The sequence below is a fragment of the Populus euphratica genome, unplaced genomic scaffold (assembly GCF_000495115.2).
Source record: "Populus euphratica unplaced genomic scaffold, PopEup_1.0 scaffold374.1, whole genome shotgun sequence".
Lineage (NCBI taxonomy): Eukaryota > Viridiplantae > Streptophyta > Magnoliopsida > Malpighiales > Salicaceae > Populus > Populus euphratica.
The window spans coordinates 48,869-55,968 of record NW_011500077.1 but is presented as its reverse complement, the minus strand read 5'-3'; positions in this window follow the sequence as shown (position 1 = coordinate 55,968).

Genomic DNA, 7,100 nt, shown 5'->3' with positions numbered 1-7,100 from the left:
TTCAATGGAAGATATCGTAATTGACGTGAAAGGGTTTAATTTTTATCATGAAACACGAGCAGCAGCAAGCATATACGCATAAAGGGTTTAATTGGTATCATGAAACACGAGCAGCAGCAGCAAGCATATACGCATCTCTGGTCTTCGTTGAGTTTGTTTTCACACTTGTGAAAGCCTTAGATGGTCAGGGTCCTGCTATCTGTTGTTTACGTGTATCACAGGCTTTTAAGACACAGAGAGATAGAAAGAGTGATGATAGGAACGGGACTTACTAAATCTTCTTTGATGTGAACCTCATGATTGTGTGGTCACACAAACTACACGTAAAGACATCAATTTTTAGAAAGCCAAGTAAATCATGTTTGATACCAGTATGACACAAAGATAACTTGTAGCTAGGCACTAGCACTATTGAAAACGGAGACTCCTACCCAACAAATATTGATTCGCGAACGAGAAGTATAAGGATGAAGCCACGGAGACAGTTATTCTTCGATAAGTCGTTTTTTCAGTTCTTTAGAGAACCATGGAAGAGAAATTATCTCACCAACACATTAGTCAAACATGTCCGGAGGCTCCACGTTTCAGCTCAATCTAATAGTTGGATTGCGAATTATATTGTTGCCATAAAACTGGATAAGCCCATTTTACATTAATATCCGAATTTGAGATTTCTTAGATTGTATCATTCCTTCTCTTTTCAAGTGATTCGTCCTTGAATCACCAAGAAATGGAATGGACAATTCCTTAGCCTTGTTTTGAAGTCTTTGAAAGTTCTTTTCTTGCTAACAATCGTCGCCAAAAACTTTGGATGAAAGTAGCAGCCATTCTATTTTTTATATCATTATGGTAACGTTTTTTCCTCTATTTCTGAAGCTTGCTAAGGATTGACTGTTGTCATTAACACATCAAGTTATTGCTTCATCTCCCCTAGAATACGTGATAGACTCTTGAATTCTTTTTTTAGAACACTAATCTCTTTATTTCTCTCCATTTGATACCACCTCTCCTTTTGAATCCTCCTTTTTTTTTTTGCCATAACACCTCATCAAAATACATGAAATCCCTTTGGTTTCTAGGCTGCCAAAAACCTTCTTGGTGGCCTATGATCTCATCTTTAAAACCGCCATCACCAATATCATCAATGTCCTCATAATCATCCCACCTTAGCCTTTCAGCCCCACTACCATTGTTTGATTTCGGTTCAGCCCCAACCTTTCTCACATCTTGGGTACAGGTTCCAGCCACGTTACCATATTTTCCCACTTTTTTAAGTCTGTCACACACGTTTCCCATCACGAAATTCATTCTTTCCATCATCTTTGTCATGACTTGCATTTGGAATTTAAGTTCTACATCGTAAGGGGGTGGTGTGTTGTTTTGATTTGACATTATAATACCTGCAAAAATTAGTTAGTGGTAAAAAAAATCCTCACATTGCTTGTGTTTCGCTTAAACACTCTTAATATCCTCACAATCTCACACCTCTTATCTCACTTTCTTGTTGTTCTTGTGGAACTCAAACCAAACACCAAATAGAACCAACTTAGCAGCACAATCCAAATTTGTATATATGACTCAATAAGCAATAAAAACTAGAAAACAAGTAGAAACAAAATTGCGATGATAGTCTGGAGAGTAGCAATCGAATCTATTCGAAATACGAATGAAACTAAAAACTCGATTAAAAATAGAAATGAAATATGCAAAAAATAATGAAACAACACCTAAATGTGTTGGATATGATGAAAATAAACTGCAAGAATAAAAAACAACAGAAACAAACCAAATTTTAAAAGTTGATGCAAAAGAGACTCGTTTATGACAAGTTAAGTCTGAATCTAGAACCTAAAGTAAATGATGTATAATTGAGCTACAATTTCATATATAGTGCGATATCAACCCAAATAGCCAGAGTATAAAGCTTAAGCAATTTGTGATAAGGTTTGATGTATTGATGTAAAAACGTTATGAATCAGACCTGATTAGACTCAAAATTGAAAACCAAAGCAAACGATATCCAATTAACCCTAAACTTAATATGTGATGCGTATAGGATCCCAGTAATCAGAATCTCAAATTTGAGCTAATTACGAGTTGATTTGATCCAAGTTTCCCTTGTTTAGTTTTCTACGACATAAACCAATAAATGTCTTTTTGAAAGAACTTTTTTTTTTATGCTACTGCTATATTTTGGACAGGAACCAAATGAAATAACTAAATTTTTTTTTTGATATGTTGCAAAATCAAGGAGAAAAAGAAATTGAACACTAAGGAATTTTGGCGGAAACAACAAGAACAAAAAATTTAAAAGGATATAACCTGATTAATAGGCTATCAGGAAGGTTTTCGGCAACCTAGAAGCCGAAGGGATTTCATGTATTTTGATGAGATTTTATGGCAAAATAAAAGGCAGATTTAAACGGAGAGGTGGTATCAAAGAAAGATAAATAAAAAGATTAGTATTCTAACAAATGAATCCAAAAGTCCATCCCGTATTTTAGGGGAAGACATATATATAACGATTCAAAAGAATATTCTGATTTAAAAATTTAAAACATATCGCTCGTAAGGAATAAGTAATAAAGTTACTGAATAAGTGAATTGAATTGTTCAATAAACTTTCTTTCCCCTTTCCATATCATAGATTGCGACATTAACTGGAAAGTCCTACGTTCACATGCACACTGCCTCTAATGTGTATACTATGAATGGATAAAGGTCTCTACAATGTCAAGTCTTCTCACTTTTGACAAGCAGGCAGAAAAGTGAATAAAGGGTGATAAAAAGCAAAGAATTCTATGAAAGAAACTTTAATCTCGAAAGTTTTTTCTAGCAGTTTGATCACTTCGATGTATTCAATGGAAGATATCGTAATTGACGTGAAAGGGTTTAATTTTTATCATGAAACACGAGCAGCAGCAAGCATATTCGCATAAAGGGTTTAATTTGTATCCTAAATAATTTTTTTTATAAAATGTTTTCTTATTTTTTATAAAAAAATTCAAACTATTATTAAATAATACTAAAAATTCTAATTAACATGTTTTATTTGTTATAAAAAAAACTATTTAAACTACTTTAAAGTATCCTAAACTGAAATGCTAATTATTGTTTTATAATTTAGTTTTATTTTTTAAATAAAAATGCTAATTAAGTTTTTTATAAATATTTTTTATTTAAAAAAACATTTCAATTACCCTTAAAGTATCCTAAACAAAAATTGTAATTAATTTAAAAAGAAAAAACATTCAAACTACACTTCAAATATCCTAAAAAAATTCTAATTATTTTTTTTTAAAAATTAAACACATTTCCTTTTCTTAACCACACTTCTCTCCTCCACAATCATCTCTGCCACCCATATTCCTTGAATCCAATGACAATCTAATCCCACAAACACTATCTCCTTCTCCTTTATCACCCGAGACCCCTGCCACTCCATTATCTCCCGAGACCCCTGCCACTCCATTATCTCCTTCTTCCTCTAAATCCTCATCACCACCATCTTCAAATCCCATACAGTCTTCTCCTTTTCTCCAAACAAACACACTTGCTCCTATACTACATCGCAGCGATTGACCTCAACAATCCTCTGTTCTTCTCCGTGATTTTCATTGTGGCCAGGTTGGTATGTCACCACCCTCTACATCCACAACCAAGTCATCCTTTTCACGGTTAGGTACTCAATATCCGTTATCCAGCTTTATTTCCTATTAGTCATTATCTCTTTCTCATCAACTATTTATTATCACCATTACTAACACTCTTAAACCTAAAACATATTAGCAGGCATTAAGTGATCCTAAGTGGTGTGAAGCAATGAGAACTGAGCTCACTACACTTGAAAATCAGAAGATGATTGTGCATCAAAAGTGTCATTAAGTCTCTTATTTTACATATGTATTTATTGTTTTTATTTGGTTATTTTTATAATAATTGATGTGTTTTTTTAGTAATGAAGTTTGTTTTAATGTTTTGATAGGTTTTTGGAGCTTAAATGAATTAATTCAGAAAATTCAACGTCGGAATTCAGAACAAAGAATTGAAGAGACATTTAGTTGAAGATTGAAGCAAATCTTGGTTCAAATAAGTGCTCCAAATTTGTTCCAAAAATCAATTCTATTCCAATTCTAGAAAAGAATATCATATGATTTATTTCAAGTCCAAACTTGCCTTATGTTGTGTGCAAACTTCAACCATTAAACACTTAAGGTTTCAATAACTTCAACCATTAAACACTCAAGGTTTCAATGTCAATCTTAGCCCAAATAATAAGTACATTTGTATACTTATTTGATGCTCAAATTCAGCCCAAAAATCAGCCCCAAATCAGCCCTAAATCAACCCCAAATCAACCTTCAAATCAACCCAAACACAATCCATGATCTTACATGTCCACACAACAAATAACAATTGATTTATTTTGGGCAATCCATTGATCCAAGAAGGCAAGCACATGGATGGAAAGCTGGAGGGGATATTTTAACATTATTTTGGGTCAAAAAGAAGAAGGAGACACCTCATAAATGAGGAAGAAAAACGTGCACCAAAGTAGTTGTAAAGCTATCTTGATTTGATTTTTCAGAACACCTTTTGGTGTTTTGCCCATAACTTTTGACTCAGGTGTCCAAATGAGCTGTTCTTTAATGATCTGGAAAGATGACAGAATTTCCTATAAATATGTCTCTAATAGACTTCTCGAAAAACAGCTTCTAAGAGGGTCGAATTGCTGTCCAAAGTTAGAGTCAGATTTGTGTCCGAATTTTTTCTGAAATTATATTGTGTTCTTCTTTATAGATTTCGGTTCTTTAGTTTGTAAAACTTATTTTTTCAGTTGGATTCAAGTTCTTTCATGTTTATTGAAGTGTTCTTATATATAATCATGGTTGGCTAAACTCTTTCTTGGATCCAAATCAAGGATAATGGTGATTGAGGTGAGTTCTTTAGGATATGAATGAATCTTAATGTTTATCTTCTTATTTTCTTCATGAATGATTTATTATTGTAAAGAAATTTTAGAAATCATTTAGGTAATGTTATAATCTTGAATTTTTATGCACAAACTTTAGTTTTGGTATAGAGATTGCTTGATTCAATGTCTTACTTAATATGAAAGTACTTGTTCATTCTTAAGCAATAATCAATCTTCATCTTTCTAATCTTCATTGTAATATCTTCTGATCTAATATCACCATCGTTGATATTAGGTTGAGTTATCTTATATATGTTGAAGAAATCACCAATACATCACCATTAAAATTGATTTGGACCAAGACTTACTTTTCTTGTCATTTAAAATCTATTTACATTTTTTTTTTATCTTTAAAAACAAATCCATCAATTATTTTCAACCAAGTTATTGTTAATTTAATTTCTCTTGAGTTTTTTTTTGTTACTTAGCTTAATTTCCAGATCTAGCTCTCTGTGGATATGACCATGTTCTTCTTTATAGATTTGCTACATCGCACACTCGTGCACTTGCGAGTTAAAACAAGCCGATCATAAAAAGCGGTCAAGCAATTTTGGCGCCGTTGCCGGGGAGCTAGCAAGCAAAGGTAACAAATTTAGATTTGATTATTAGAAAACTAAAAAAAATCATATAAAAAAAATTCAATTGGCTGGTTTTACCGCCTAAAAAAAAAAATTTAACCTTAACATTTCGGATATTGGACTGTGGACTGGACTATTAATTATTGGATTTTGGTTGGTTCAACCATTTTTCTTTTATTGTCTATTCTTATTAGTTGCTAATATTTTTCTTGTTTATTTCATTTTATTTGGTTGATATTTTTTTTATTTATTGTCTAAAGTGTTTGGCCGGTATTACCGCCTTTTTATTCATGCTTGTTATAATTATCTTTTAATATTTATTGTTGTTATTTTTCTTATATTTATTGTCTAAAGTGCTTGGTCGGTATTACCGCCTCTTGTTTATTTCAGTTTATTTTGTTGTTTTGTTATGATTATTTTTCTTATATTTATTTTTTGAAGTGCTTGACCAGTATTACCGCCTTTTTATTCATGCTTGTTATAATTATCTTTTAATGTTTATTGTTGTTATTTTTCTTATATTTATTGTCTAAAGTGCTTGGTCGATATTACCGCTTTTTGTTTATTTTAGTTTATTTTATTTTTTTGTTATGATTATTTTTTTTATATTTATTGTTTGAAGTGCTTGGCCGGTATCACCGCCTTTTTATTCAAGCTTCTTATAGATTCTGAAAATCCATACATACATATTAAAGACTTTGAAGAGGTATGTAATACTTTTATTGATAGAACATGCACAGAGGAAACCATTTGGCTTAAATTGTTCCCATTCTCTCTAAAGGATAAAGCCAAGCTTTGGCTAAACTCCTTGCGTCCTAGGTCTATAGGTACATGGAGAGAAATGCAAGCTGAATTTTTGAAAAAATACTTCCCCACTCATAGGACAACAACTTTACAACATCAAATGATGAATTTTTCTTATAGTCCAAATGAGTCATTTCACCAAGCTTGGGAAAGGTTCAAAGACTTGTTAAATGCATGCCCTCATCATGGTTTTGAGATGTGGAGGTTAGTGAGTTTCTTTTATGATTCTCTTACCGTAGATTTTAAAAAGCTATTGTCAACCATGTGTAATGGTGAGTTTTATGACAAAGAACCAAGTGAGGCCTTTGATTTTTTTGATCAATTGGCTGAAAACACAAAGCAATGGGAGACTTCTCTCCCAGTTCATGTTGAGTCTATAAACACCATTTTTTATTCAAGTGGGAAGTTTCAATTGAAAGAGACTGATGACCTCAATGCTAGATTAGCCTCATTGGCTAGGAAAGTAGAGTCTCTTGAGATTAAAAAAGTGCATGTTATAAGTGAACAACAAGAGGAAAGTTGTGTTGTTTGTGAGAGCAAAGGGCATAGGACAACTGAGTGTCCTACCATTCTAGCCTTCAAGGAAGTGCTATATGGCCAAAATTCTGATTCAAGTAATGTTAGAAAGCCATTTCCAAACCAAGTGGGCAATCCCTACTCTGAGACCTATAATCCTGGATGGAGGAACCACCCAAATTTTGGATGGAGAAATGAGGGCTCTTTAGTACCTCAAACATTTCAAC